We start from the raw sequence: 15,826 nt of genomic DNA, 5'->3' as shown, positions 1-15,826 counted from the left end.
TCCTGTTGGAGCACTTTATCCCTTTTCTGGTGAGGAGGGATATGGTAGGGGAAAACACTCGGTCTGAATGGCAGCTGTGGGGCTTCCATAGCACAGTGGAATCTCTCTTTTGTCGGTTTGGGTCAGCTGTCCCGGCTGTGTCCCCTCCCAACCTCTTGCCCACCCCCAGCTTTCTGGAGTTTGGGGGTGGTTGGAGAGAGAGCCTCCATGCTGTGGGAGCACTGCTCAGCAGTTAGTCAAAACATTGGTGTGTTACCAACACCCTTCTAGCTACAACTGCAAAGCACAGCACTGTGAGGGCTGCTATGGGGAAAGTCGCCTCCATCCCAGCCAGGGCCAAACCAAAACTACATCGCGGGGAGACGGCAAACTTCATCTTTCTTTAATGGCTTTTAAAAAAGGGAGATGGGCACGGGAAAGCAGGGCGATCCTTCGTTGCCCTTGAAACACCGTGTTACTGAGGCACCAGAGATGCCCACTGGAAGGCGTCTTCATCTCTTCTGTATCCCCAAGCAATGGGGTGAAGTTTGGTGATGCGGGCGCGTAAGTAACGCGAGGCCTTCACCTTTATTTAATCTTCCCGGGGAGAAGTTCTGGCTGTGTAAACTCCCTAAGGTATCCCGAAGGTGTTCCCGCTTCTGGGGGCGGGGGAATTCTGAAGCAGCTAGGCATGGCTCATACATTCAGAGAGACCGGGTGATTGCCGTAGGTTTAGGAGGTCTCTGGCGCCTGGTGGAATCTATGTCTCGCCTCGCTGGCAATGTTGCCGATACTTTGTTCCAAACCAGAGAGAGCAAAGGGTTATTAAACGGTGATCCGCTGAAGAATCGTAGCATCCTAGAGCAGCCCAGGTGGGCAGGGACCTCGAAAGATCGTCTGGCCCAGCCTTTTGTGGCAAAGGGAGCCTAGATGAGATTATCTAGCACCCTGTCCAATCGCATCTTGAAAACCTTCAGCGTTGAGACAAAATGTCTGTCTTGTATCGAGATGAAACCTCTCTCCTGGTGCAACTTGTACCCGTTGCCCCTTGTCTTCTCCATGTGGCTCCTCGCGAAGAGAGCACCTCCGGCCTCTTTGTAGCCACCCTTTAAGTACTGGTACTGGCATGCTGTGACGAGGTCCCCCCTGAGCCTTCTCTTCTCCAAGGGAGAAAAGACCCAACTCCTTCAGCCTTTCCTCACAGGGCGGGTTCTCCAGCCCTTTGATCGTCTTTGTGGCCCTCCTCGGGACCCTCTCCAGTCTGTCTGTGTCTTTTTTCGGTTTGTTGTTTTTCTGGGTTTTTTTTGAATTGTGGGGACCAGAACTGGACACAGCGCTGCAGGTGCAGCCTGCAGGGGTGACCTCTGTGAGAAGAGGCCAGGGTCTGCCCTGGGCTGGACACAGCTGGTTCCAGCCAGCTAGGCACCGGACTCGCCGCAGGCCAAAGCTGAGCAACTCGGCGAAGCTGGTGGTGCCCCTGTGAAAACATCCGCTTAAAGTTAGTATGGGATACAAAGATGATCGCGTAAGCTTACTTGTACGTATCTTAAATGTTAGATGCATGCAAAAAAAGGTCACTTACCAACCCATCGATGCCTGGTGTCAGGTAAGGGATCTCTCGGCCTCGAGGGGTAACCTTTGGGGGGCGTCCCTACTCAAGGGGAGATTGCCGCCGCGCAGCCAGCTGCTGTGGAGGGAGAGCTCGACGGACCCTGATGGCCGCACATATTTCTAGCGTAAAGTGGTTGAGTCGTAGTCAGATTTTCTGCCGTGTTCACGCAGTTTTGGCCGCTTATCAGCCCAGTCTCCAGCCAAACCGGTTTGTTGGGTTTGGTGCTGGGTTCTCACTGATAGCCTCACACAACAGGACTAACTTCGGTTAACAGAACCTCCTGGGAACTTTAAATCCCTGAAGTCATTTCTCAAAATTTGAGGAAAGATTGTAGGTGAGCTAGTGAACCCTTGTGGCTATCGGGTCCATGTCAGTTGTTTCCCTTGCCAGGTAAAGGCAAAGATATTAATTGACTCTCTTCAGCAACAGGAATACTAAAAAATGCTCCAGTTGAATCTAAAACAGTATAATATTGAGCGCATGTGGGAAACCATATAATTTGAGACAGAACAGCACTGTCTCATGACCTTGAAAGATCAGCGCGTCCTGCGCCTCCCTTCTCTGTTCTCAGGAGATAAGCTGTTTTCACACATCCAGCTGCAAAAGATCCTGGAAAACAGCAACTGTGAACTGGCATTCGCAAAGCCATGAATCCAAAGCTGATTGGCTCTAGTAACTATTGTATTAGTATATAAGGTATTCACTTGAACAATAAAATGATTCTGATCGAGCACAAGATTGGGGTCCGTGAAGTCATTCACCACAGATGGCGCCCGAACGTGGGTTTTCGAACACGAAGATATTTAGACATAAAGATATTTGGATATAAAGATATTTGGACATGAAAATATTCAGACTTGGAGATCATTACCGGTGGTGAACCGCAGCTGGGACCAAGAGGAGAGACATATGCACGCGTGCGCACACACAAGGGGAGACATCACCCTTCGCTGGAACGATTGAGGTGAGCCGCTGCGGATTTATAAGATGGGACAGTCAGCTACAAAGGAGCAAAAGCTCCCATCAAGAGATTTTACAGAGAATTTTGAGAGAACAAGGATTTGTGGTATCAGTTACAAAGTTGGTTAAATTGTTAGTTTGGATAAGAGACTATTGCTCGTGGTACCCTTCCTCAGGTTCATATGATAGCTCGTTGTGGGCAAAGGTGGGGGAGGAATTGCAGACAAAAAAGGACTTGCAGCTTGAAGTCCCCGATGAAATCATTATTACTTGGAAAACAGTGTATACAGCTTTAAATGCTCTAAAACCCGCAGAAACTATCTTACAAGCGTCGGCCGCCCCTCCTTCATTCTGGCAAAAGCAGGAACAGACTGATCTGCAGTCTTCTGAAATATTTAGTCCTACGTACGATGAAACCCCTAACTCAACACAGGGCATGCGGGAGGTAGATCTGCCAGAATCTGATGACCCTTTTGATCCCGGAGAAATAGACACCGAGGACGGACCTGATTTATACCCGCCGCTAACTCCGGTGAAGGTTACGGCAACCCCCGCCCCCACAGCAGATGAAATTTTACAGGCACAATGACAAAAATCAATATCACGTAGGTCACTTGTCAAACCCCCCCTTTTGCTCCTAAAACGCTCCCTTTGGCTCCTACACAGCCTCAATACTTAGAATGGTTCTATCATCTGCACAATATACCATCTGGGCATCAGAATATAAGGAACTTGTAATTGTGCAAGTTATGGAGAATATTTCTGCTGGATTAAGTACTGGAGAAAACGAGTTGCTGGGTCAAGATAATTACGCCACGGGGGGAGTGCAAGCGGTGCTACCAAGAGCAGTATTTGTGCAAGCCGCGGATTTAACTCTCAAGGCCTTGCTAAAGGTGCCAGATCTTGGCCGGCAAGAAGCGTCTTTCGTATCAATTCGACAGGGATCTCAGGAACCCTATGTTCAGTTTTTAGATGGGTTACGAACTGCTATTATGAAACAAATTGAACAAGAGGAAGCCGCTGAGATCTTGCTATTTCAGCTTGCAACCACAAAAGTACAACAGGGCCTCTCTACGACAGTCCGCGTACCCGACCTGAGATCAAAGCAGGGTGAGTTCCAGCCTAAAGCCGCGCAGTCCCTCCAACGCAGCACCAGCAGCCACCACACCAGACGGGTCAGCAAACCTTACACCTGGTGGGGCACACGGCCCCCTGCGCGCCGCCCCTTCCCGCCGAGCCGGCGGGCTCCCCTCGCTCGGCAACCAGTGGCGCGGCCCGGCCCAGCCCCCCCCTTCCCTGCCCCTAGCGCATCTGCCCGGCCCAGCCTGACCCAGAAACGGCGCGGCAAGAACCGTTTTGCTTATGCTCAAGCCCTTGGTTGGAAAAAGTGTGTACAATTCAATTACTGCAGCAGAATTCCTTGTGGACAAACAGCTGGCATTAGGTCACCTGGTACCATCTACTAGTCCATGGAACACCCCTATATTTGTCATTCCCAAAAAGTCTGGTAAATGGAGATTATTACAAGATCTGCAGGCTATAAATGCAGTGATGAGCCCAATGCAGCCACTACAGCCTGATGTCCCTAACCCAGCTATGATTCCAAAAGATTGGCCTCTTTTTGTTATTGATTTAAAGGACTGGTTTTTTATAATTTTTTTACACCCTGATGATTGTGCTCATTTTGCATTTTCTGTGCCTTCAATTAACAACAGCAAACCTATGCAGCGATACCATTGGGTCGTTCTGCCACAGGGCATGACGAATAGCCCCACGATTTGCCAGATAGTCGTGGATGCAGCATTAAAAGAAGTACGGCAATCCTTCAATCAGATCTACTTATATCACTATATGGATGACATCCTCCTTGCTGCTGAAACACAAAATGTACTGCTCACTGCTTTTGCTAAATCAGAATCATCATTAAAGATCTATGGGTTACAGATAGCCCCGGAAAAGGTGCAGACAGAGCAACCCTGGAAGTATCTAGGATGGAAACGTTTTACTTCACGAGTGTTTCCACAACCATTGCATATTATTGATCAGGTCACCACTCTTCATGATTTACAAAAATTATTAGGAACAATTAATTGGGTACGACCCCTTTTAGGCATCACAACTGAAGAATTGTCCCTTTATTTACCTTGTTGAAAGGGGACTCAGATTTGTTATCTTCCAGGAGATTGACACCAGAAGCAAAAACTGTCTTGCAGAAAGTTTTGGATAAAATCGCAACTTCCTTTGCCTCCAGAATCAATCTTAAGTTACCAACAGATTTGTATATAATTTATGCTTTTTTCCAGCGTTATGCTCTTTTAGGTCAGTGGTGTGTTAACATGCAGGAGTTGAAGACTCTGGAATGGATCTTTTTGTCTCATACGCCCATGAAAACATTAACCACAAAGGTAGATAAATCCCTGAAGTCATTTCTCAAAATTTGAGGAAAGATTGTAGGTGAGCTAGTGAACCCTTGTGGCAATCGGGTCCATGTCAGTTGTTTCCCTTGCCAGGTAAAGGCAAAGATATTAATTGACTCTCTTCAGCAACAGGAATACTAAAAAATGCTCCAGTTAAATCTAAAACAGTATAATATTGAGCGCACGCAGGTATCCGAGTAAGAATTAAACTGGGGTCAGGGACTACAGGATGTGGGGAAATAACATGTTCATTTACAGCACAGAGATCTCGAACAAATCTATACTCTGGGTCCCCGTCTTTATCTAATAATCGATGTTTGCTTACGGGTAGAATAGGAGTATTATAAGGACTTTGACATTCTCTAAGTGTGCCCTTTCTCAAGAAAGACTCGGTTTGTTTATGTATACTCGGTATAGCTTCATCAACAATGGGGTACTGTGGTATCGAAGGGGGCGAGCCTCCTTTTGTTTTAATAATTACCAGTTCTGCAGATAAGAGCAATCCTGCGTCTTCACAGAATCACAGAATGGTAGGGGTTGGAAGGGACCTCTGTGGGTCATCTAGTCCAACCCCCCTGCCGAAGCAGGGTCACCTAGAGCAGGCTGCATAGGACCTTGTCCAGGCGGGTCTTGAATATCTCCAGAGGAGGAGATTCCACAACCTCCCTGGGCAGCCTGTTCCACTGCTCCGTCACCCTCAGAGGGAAGAAGTTCTTCCTCATGTTCAGACGGAACTTCCTATGCTTCAGTTTGTGCCCATTGCCCCTTGTCCTGTCGCTGGGCACCACTGAAAAGAGTCTTCGCTAGAGTTACTCCATAGTTCCCGGGGAACCGCTTCGAGTCCTTCACGAATTCTAGAAGATAAAACTTCGTCCTTGGGGATGTGTATAATTTCAGATCCCGTTATTACCAATTGGATTCCGCTAGGAGCAAGAAGTATCTGAGTGCCAAATTCCTGCAAAAGGTCACATCCCAGCAACGATACGGGTGAATTTGGGGAGATCACAAACCTTCCCCCCACGCCAATTTTCCGGCCAAAATAATAGGAAGGGGTGTAGAGAGGTATTTTACTTCTTCTCCTACAACTCCCCGTAGAATTACCTTTTCTTCTGAAACTTGTGGAATGGCATAGCTTAATAGAGACAACGTTGCTCCCGTATCTACTAAAAACTGAACAGAAATCCCATTTACCTTTGCAGGAACTCGTCCGTACTCATTTACCTCTACTCCTTCGAGGGACATTTTCGCGTTTCTCCGGCAAGTGTGGAGTCTCTAATATTTCACTGCGAATGAGGACGCGGTGGATATGCAGGGGTGGCTCCTCGTCCAGGACTTCTTGGGCGAAGCGGACATTCCCGTTGAAGATGTCCTAAATTTCCACAATAAAAACATTCTAGAGTATTAGAAGTTGACTGGTTTTGAAATGGGGGAAATGGGGCTCTTCCCCCACGTCCTCTACCCCTCGGGTTTCCTCTTGAGAGACCCCTACCTCTTCCCCTGGGGTTGTAAGTTTGTGTTATAGCAGCTGCCAATAGACTGATTTCCCTCTCCTTTCCCTGTCGTTCTCGCTTTCTTTCCTGTTTCTGTTTCTCACTCTCTCTCTCTCTTCTGTTTTTCTTCGTCTCTTCCGTCACAAACAAAGGTAGCAATACTAAGTATTTCAGTTAAGGTTTCCCCTTGCCATCCTGGCATGTGCTTTTTAAAATATTTATTAATGTCTGGGGATGATTGTTCCACAAAAACACTAATGGCTAGTGGTTCCTGAAAATTTTCCCTTGTCATCCCCCCATACTTTAATAAAGTTGCTTTTAGCTGTGTCCAGTAATCGCTTGGATGTTCATCAGGTTTTTGTCTGCACTCTAAAACTTTTGTCCAATTTGCAGTCTTTTCACCACACTGCCGCACGGCATCTAATAATTGCCGGACAGCAACCTGGTAGGCTTGCATGCCATCTGGAGTAGTTAGGTCGCAAAGAGGATTTTCAGTGGGCCAGGGGTTTACCCCTTGCCCCCTTTGAGCAATTTCTCTGTCCTTTTGGAAAATCTTTTCTCTTTCATCCATCTGGAATAATTCTCTCAACAGAGTTTTCACATCATTCCGATTAGGAGTATAGTCAGTAACTATTCCAGACGACATTTGTGCACGTTTTTCGGCATCATCTCTCAGTCTTGGCATTTTACTTTGCCACATAATTAAATCTCTCATAATTAACCTCCTCGGCCTCTGGGGCGGAGGGAGGAGAGCTCACTTTTGTCTTAGGTGGTTTACGCCTTCGATAAGCCCAATTATACCATATATGCCAATAATCAATATCCTGGCTGCCAGAATCTTCCAATATTATCCTTAAAAATTTTAATTTATGGAGTTTAAAGGTTGTTCCTGTAGGAGGCCAAATATCCATAGGTCGTCCTCCTCCTCTAGTCCGAGTCAGGAACGGCCATTCCTCCTGGCACAGCAAAATTAACCTTCGCTCCTGTAAAGTTTGTGCCAAAGTTATTTGCTTCCAATTCTCTAAGACCTCAGCAAGGGGCGTCCCCCTTCCAACGCTGGGTACAGTTCCCATTTTCACAAAAATTCTAATGGACTTAGCTAAGCTCTTAGCAAGTTTAAACACAAGAGTACTCCCAGTTTTGTCTGGAATCACCCGTGCCCAAGTCTCGTAGGTGAACTCACCTATTGTTGCCGGCAAGTGAGCGTTGGTAAGGGGCTTGTCCAGAGGATTTCCTGGCTCTCCTTCCTCTTGTGTCCTAGAGTCCCATCTGGGGTGCCATCTCTACAAGGGAAAAACCAGACGTGAGTACCTCTAGGTTTGCTTTATTGACAACTCGGAGTTGGGCCATCACCTGAGTGAGTGGCAAAGCTCAACTCGCTTAGACCAGTTTATATACATTTCTTAAACCGATTGCATCAAGTCTAGAATCTTCATAAGTTTCTAAGCAACCGTCCAGTTCCTTAAATACATCATTTATTCAATTCTCTCTGTTCTTCTCTCTTAGCAGAATTCCCCCTCGCTGGTTGCAGGTCCCGTTTGGTTTCAGGGTCGGCTCGGGGTCGTCGCCTGTCCTTTATCTTCTTCTGTGAATTCTGTTTGGTACAATTCTGAGAAAGACTTCGAGAGGCTTCAAGATGTTCTATTAAAAGTTTAGTTAAAGCGAGCAATTTTCTCATACAAAAAGTTTCCTTCTATACTGCGATACACCTGTTTCAGATAATTAATCATCTTTTGTTAATATTGTCTTTGTGTGATTAGCTTGACTGGGTTTTAAGCCAGTCTCGGGTGGGTCTGTACAAGGGACAAGGCTGAGAACAACATCTCAGGCCTTTCGAGTGGCATTCTGGTTGCATTTAGCCTTATACTATAGTTAACTTATTCTAACCTAAATTCTTAACTTTTTCGAGTAAATACAACATTTTCTACAGCCTCACACAACAGGACTAACTTGGGTTAGGCCTGCTTGTTGAGCATCTGCCTGGACCAAAGTTCAGTTAGTTTGGACAGGAGGAGCGCATCCGTCACAGCAGGCTTCCCCTAGCAATGACCCCAGAGCTCTGAGGGCGGTAGTCAAGGGCATGGGGGCCCAGGTGGTGTTCTCCTCAGTCCTGCCAGTGAGGGGAAAGGGTGGGAGGAGGAGGAGGAGGAGGAGGAGGAGGGCACTGATAATGCGGGTCAATAATTGGCTGCGGAGCCGGTGCTGGCGACAGGGGTTTGGGTTCTTATGACCGTGGGACCCTGTCTGCGGATCAGCGTCTGCTTGGGGGAGAGGGGATCCACCTCACTAAGCGGGGCAAAGGTATTTTTGCCAGTAGGCTAGCTGACCTCATTAGGAGGGCTTTAAACTAAGAACGAGGGGGAGGGAGAGAGTAACCAGCAGCCCTGCGAGGGAGTGAGGGACAGGGTCAATGAGCAAAGGGCAGGGGGTGATGTGACGGGAAGGGATCACAAAATCAACAAAAGGGGGCTTAAGCGGGGTCACCTCCAGCACTTGCATGTAAGCAAGGAAGTGCCTACAAGGCACCATCATGGTGATACCTGTAAATGTAAAATTTCCACTTACCAGAGTGATTGTAATGAAACTGAAGTAGATCCTTGCTGATTTGAGAAGACAGGAAAGCGCTAAGATAAAGAGGCTCCTAAACGACGCTACTTGGACAAACTTGACTTGCTGTTTTGGGGAGGGATAGGAAAGCTCTAAGATAGAGAGACTCCTAAATAATGTTATTTGGACAGCTCAGCCTTGGGAGGGCAGATGCACCAAGCTACAGAGGTAAAGAGGCACCAAGAGGGCGACAAGACCGGAGCAAAACAACCTGGAAGGACACGGTATACGTAATCTTAGACCTGAGTTTGCGCAGAAACAAAGGTCGACCAGCAGACACTGTGATGAGGAGTATAAGCCTTCATCTTGAGACCCTCAAAGACCACCCGAGGACGCTAACAGACATGCGTTAAAGACATTAACATATGCTAATTGTGGGGGGATGGCAAGGCTCGACCGAATTGCTTGTTGTAGAAAATCCATTTTAAGCTTAGCATGTCCTTGACAGAACAAGGAATTTAACAAATCAACTTTGCGGTTAGCAAGAATGTGAAAAACAGAATGCAGCTGGAGAAGAATGAGGGAGTATGGGCGGAGTTGACATTTTAGCTAGCTAGCCAATAATGAGCTCTAACTTTGCAATATGTAGTAGCTAATTAATCACTCTATAAATTGTGTAACCAAACTGTAATAAACGAAGCTTGCTTATCACTCACATTGAGTCGGCTGCATTCTTCCGCCGCTTCTCCAGGTTCGCGACCCTCGGGGCAGGACTTAGCCGTTCGCCCCGACATTTGGCGCCCGAACAGGGACCTGGAGCAGCGGCAAGGAGCGGGGCACTGGGAGCAGCGACCAGGGGGCAGAAGCGACCGAACACTGCGCTGTGGTGTGTCGACTTAGGAGCCTGACTACGCGATCTTGCGTACGCTCGCCACCGCAAGGGCTACAGGTTAAGGGCTGCAAGGATATCGCTTCGGCAGGTATATGTTTTTAATTGTTGTTAAAGGATAAAGGCTTATTGTTAAAGGTATGGATAAGGAAGTAGCCCTAGAGTTATTACAGCGCTTTTTAGAAAAGCGGGGAGTAGAGCTTGGTTGTATTAAACAGCTAGCGGGACTAGTGGCAACCGGTAAGCTCAAGGGGTTTTTTAAGACTCCAGATTCGTTATTTGAGGAGAAGGAGTGGAGAGATTTTGGAGACGTGTTATGGGATATGGTGATTGATGATGACAAGATAGGTAAAAAGTTAATGAAGCCGTGGCGGGAGGTTATCAATTGCATTAAGAGGTATAAAGTTGAGAAAAACCTTGCGGCCGTTGTTACTCAGAAGTTGGAAAAGGCAGAGCCGTCAGCCCCCCCGCCGGAGGCGGGATGTTCCTTGTTTTCTAGTGGAACCACGGCACCCCCTGGAGACAATGCCTGGTTATTTAGCACGAGTAAGGTCCCGGAGCCTCCGTGCTGGGAAAAAGTGAAGGTGACGGTGGAGGGGTCTAGTAACAATCAAGAGGCTGAGGAAGAAAAGGAGTTAGGGATAGGGCGGAAGGTGGAGCAGCAAGGGATGGAGCAAGGAAAGGGGGAGCAAGGGAATAAAGAAACGGGAAAGGATAGTGGGACCTGTAGGAGACCGATGGGTATTAATTGGAGGAAGGTGGCAGACGAAGCGTCTGAGGCAGGGGAATTTCTCCCCTTGGCCTTTCCGGTAGCGTTTGAAGAAGATGCGCATGGGGATTATCATGGTAATCATATTCCGTTGGGCTGGAAATTGTTGTCACAGTTACGGAACACGGTGAATGAATCAGGTTTGCACGGCGAGCCATCTAAGCAGATGTTGAATTATATATGGGGGGGTGCTGTGCTTTGTCCTGAGGATATTAAGGTTATTATGCGAATGATTATGACTCAGTCGCAGTTATTGTTGTGGCAGGCCCATTGGCAGCGATATTGTGAAGCGTCCGCTCAAACGCCGCGGGAGCAGGGCGATCCGCTGCGAGGCGTAACAGTAGAACAACTGATGGGGGCAGGTCCTTTTGTCACAATCAGGGCACAACTGCAGATGGGGCCGCAGCGATGCTTGGAGGCTATGCGTACGGCTAGAGCTGCTCTTGAACACGTTAAAACCGCACAGCCCTCGCCGTCCTATATGGGCATTAAGCAAGGAAGGGAGGAAACTTTTGCTCGCTTTATTGATCGCCTCACTAGTGCCATAGAACAGTCAGATGTACCGGAGTGGATGAGGGCAGCTTTGCTGAGGCAGTGTGTTATTCAGAATTCGAATACTCAAACTAGAAACATCATAAGTTCTTTACCCGCTGATGCCACAGTAGAGCTAATGTTGGATAGAATGAGTAGGGTACCGGTAGGACCACAAGCTATGTTGGTCGAGGCTATGAAACAGTTAGGAAGCGATATCCTTCAAGCCCAACAACAGGCCTTCACAGCCCAACAGCAAATCCAACAGCAAGTGTTCGCCACTCTGCAACCCCTTCGAGTTAATGCTGCGGAGGCACGACCGAAGCTGCCACGAAACTTTAAGTGTTACCGATGTGGGCGAGAAGGACATATGAGACGTAATTGTCAAGCCACCAGGGTGTGGTGTGAGAACTGCCGTACGAACAATCACAATACTGAGATATGTCTCAAGTCGGGAAACGGACGAATGAGCGCGTCGAGCCGTCGCGCCCCGACACAAGTAGCAGCTCCAGCAGTGCAGCAAGTGACTGCCAACTTACAAACGCCCACAGCGACATCAGCAGCCAGTTGCACCCAGCAACAGCCGGCAGCCTCGGAATGGATGTGGCAACGGCAGTAACTGTCACCCTATTGGATCAAAAACCCCAAAGAGTACCAAGCAACGTGAGAGGACCACTGATCATCAATAAGCAAGCATGTGGAGCATTAATAATCGGCCGTTCGTCGACAAGCCTAAAAGGTTTGACGGTCATCCCAAGACTCATTGACGCCGATTTTACCGGGACTATTAGCATCATTGTCCAGACATCGTTTCCGCCAATACATATTCCAACAGGCAGCAAAATTGCCCAATTGATACCGCTGCCGCACCTGACTGCGGGTATTTCCCCGAGAATCACCACCCCCCGGGAGGACCGAGGATTTGGCTCAACGGGAGCAGGAGTATTTCTGACCATGTCTATGAACCGTCGACCGACTACGATGGCTACGCTAGAGGCCCGGGGTCAACAGATCCACCTCTCGCTGCTGTTGGATACAGGTGCTGACTTAACTATTGTAGAAGAAGGGGTCTGGCCTAAAACATGGCCTACGAAACCAATGGAGCGAGGAGTTGAAGGAGTGGGAGGATACACTCCGGTACAACGGAGCGTGGACCGTATTTTGATAATCATAGACAACAGACATGCGACCGTGCCAGTCACTGTCATGCCCCTCCCGACTGGAGTGAATGGTCTAATTGGAAGAGATGTTCTTGACCAATTGGGGGTGGTGCTAACCACCGAGAAGGTTTTTCAGTAACGGTCACTGCAACCTGGGCTTTCCCGATCCCATTGCAGTGGATAACGAACGAACCAGTGTGGGTCGAGCAGTGGCCGTTAAAGCAGGAAAGCCTCGCCGCCGCTCATCAAATAGTGCAAGAACAACTAGACCAAAAACATCTGCGTTTATCGACAAGCCCTTGGAATACCCCAATTTTTGTGATCAAGAAAAAATCTGGGAAATTTAGGCTAGTACATGACTTAAGGGCAGTTAACCCTCAAATGCAATCGATGGGAGCGCTGCAGCCAGGACTACCTAACCCTGCTATGTTACCAGAGCATTGGAGACTGTTGATAGTGGACTTAAAAGATTGCTTTTTTACTATTGCATTACACGAGCAAGATATGCAACGCTTCGCGTTTACTTTGCCCTCTGTTAACAAAGAGGCGCCAGCACAGCGTTTTGAATGGACAGTATTACCACAAGGAATGAAAAATAGTCCCACGCTGTGCCAGTTGTATGTGGACAATGCACTACAACCCTTAAGGAAATTATGGCCACACACGTTAGTTTACCATTATATGGATGACATCCTACTTGCGCAAGAATCGGAGTTCAGTCCAGAACAAGTTCAGATATTACATACAAAGCTGAGAGAGAATGGTTTAGTAATAGCCGTGGAAAAAATTCAAACGAAAGCGCCATGGCTATACCTAGGCTGGAAGATTTCTGACTCTCAGATCCACCCACAAAAACTGCAACTCAACACGTCAATCAAGACACTGCATGACGCCCAAAGGCTGATGGGAGACATCCAATGGATCCGTCCCGTCGTCGGAATATCCAACGCACAGCTGGACAGCCTTCGACCGTTACTACGTGGGACAGACCCAACCACACCGGTGCAACTTACGTCGGAACAGCAGCGTATCCTCTCTCAAATTGCTGACCAGATTGCCTCACGTTTCGTTCACCGTCGTGACCCCGACCTCCCTATTGACCTTTGTGTATTTTTAACAAATTCTCATCTATTAGGAGCCCTATCGCAATTTAAAAAGAAAAAGGGGAAAGTGTGGGGGGATGGCAAGGCTCGACCGAATTGCTTGTTGTAGAAAATCCATTTTAAGCTTAGCATGTCCTTGACAGAACAAGGAATTTAACAAATCAACTTTGCGGTTAGCAAGAATGTGAAAAACAGAATGCAGCTGGAGAAGAATGAGGGAGTATGGGCGGAGTTGACATTTTAGCTAGCTAGCCAATAATGAGCTCTAACTTTGCAATATGTAGTAGCTAATTAATCACTCTATAAATTGTGTAACCAAACTGTAATAAACGAAGCTTGCTTATCACTCACATTGAGTCGGCTGCATTCTTCCGCCGCTTCTCCAGGTTCGCGACCCTCGGGGCAGGACTTAGCCGTTCGCCCCGACACTAATTAGTTTTTGGAAAAGTCATGAATATGCTAAGCATTTCTCGGAAATATAATGAATCTGTATATTGTGATTGTATCTAACCTGAAATGACAGGGTGTTTGGCGCGCACGTTTGGAGGAGAGATCCCCCGTGTGCCCAGCGCTGCAATAAAGAATACCTGCTTAACAGTCTGCCAACTATTGAGTCTTCAATTCCGGCTTTTCACGGCATCAATGGAGAAATCCCCAGAGCCCCTTCTAGGGAGTCAACGTGCTGGGGTGCCTCTCTGAAGTGCCTGCACGCTAACGCGCGCAGTATGGGGAAAAAGCACGAGGAGAGGTGCTCTGCTGGACCTCCTGCTGAACAACAAGGAGGGGCTCGTTGGGGATGCGAAGGCCAAAGGCAGCCTTGGCTGCAGCGGCCGTGAGATGGCGGAGTTCAGGATCCCGAGAGGAGGGTAAAAAGCAAGCTCGCAACCCTGGACTTGAGGAGAGCCGACTCTGGCCTCTTCAGGGATCTGCTTGGAGGCGTCCTGTGGGATAGGGCCCTGGAGGGAAGAGGGGCCCAAGGAAGCTGGTTAATATTAGAGGGTCACTTCCTCCGAGCTCAAGAGCGGTCCGTCGCAACGAGCCTTAAGGCTGCGCAAGAGGAAGGTGAGCCTGAATCCAACCTCGAGCTGACTGACGCAAGTAACTCACGAGATGAAGGAGGCTGGACGCTTGTCTGTGCTTGGGCTAGAAGGAAGAACCCTCCCCCCTCTCCTGAAGTGTCCCTACATAACAGACAGGATGCTCTGGGCTTGGGGACTGAAGAGCACGCGAGTAACGGACAGGATCCAGGACAAGCCAGCCATGCAAAGCTGACCCAACCACCGACCCGCATTCGAACCAGTGCCACCGGAAAAGCACGTAAGGTATTAGTAATTGGAGATTCCCTACTGAGAGGCACCGAAGCACCCATTTGCCGTCCAGACGGTTTCTCTGGAGAAGTCTGCTGCCTACCAGGAGCTCGCATCCGTGGCGTCACTGAGAGGCTGCCGAGCCTGGTGAACCCTACAGATTATCATCCGCTCCTACTGTTCCGTGTAGGGTCTGACGAGGCAACTTGGAACCCTCCAAAGAGACTATATGTCCCTCGGAGCAACGTTAAAAGAATCAGGAGCAGAGGTGGTGGTCTCCTCTATCCTCCCAGTCAGAGGAATGGGTCCAGGAAGGAGGAGGCGAATTGAACAGGTGAATGCCTGGCCGCGTAGCTGGTGCCATGCTCAAGGTTTTGCCTTCTGTGATCATGGATCTACCTTTGAGAAGCCAGGTCTGTTGGCAGCTGATGGGATTCACCTGACCAAGCGGGGCAAGAGGGGCTTCGCCAACGAGCTGACCAGACTCACAAGGAGGGCTTTAAACTAGACTCGGCGGGGGAAGGGGATGGAGTTTTGAGCAACAGAGAAGAGCCAGGGGCTGCTGATGCGTTAGGAACCAACAGGGGAACACCTGAGAAATGCCGCAAAGGAACTGGGGCGCGATCCTCCAAAAAGGTGATGCGGTCGACAGCCCAACTGAAGCGTCTCAACGCCAACGCACGCAGCACGGGTAACAAACGTGGCTGAGTGAGGACCTTCTGGTCGAGCTGAAGCGCGAGAAGGAAACGCGTAGGCAGTGGAAGTGGGGACAGGCAGCCTGGGAAGAATGTAAGGATGCTGCCCGGGTGCGTGGGGATGGGATCAGGAAAGCTAAGGCACAGCCGGAGCTGAATTTGGCAAGGGGTGTGAAGAATCGTAGGAAGGGCTTCTACTGGGGCGTTGGTCAGAAAAGGAAGACTAAAGACACACACCACACTACGCACACACACCACACCACACCAGACAGGAGATCTACAGACAGACGATTTTTTTCCTCCGTTTTCACTGGCAATCACTGTTCCCACATCCATGATCTGGATGATGGGTAGACAGACCGTACCC

The sequence above is a fragment of the Opisthocomus hoazin genome, chromosome W (assembly GCF_030867145.1).
Source record: "Opisthocomus hoazin isolate bOpiHoa1 chromosome W, bOpiHoa1.hap1, whole genome shotgun sequence".
Classification (NCBI taxonomy): domain Eukaryota; kingdom Metazoa; phylum Chordata; class Aves; order Opisthocomiformes; family Opisthocomidae; genus Opisthocomus; species Opisthocomus hoazin.
The sequence above is the reverse complement of the archived record's forward strand: the minus strand, read 5'-3'. Positions refer to the sequence as shown.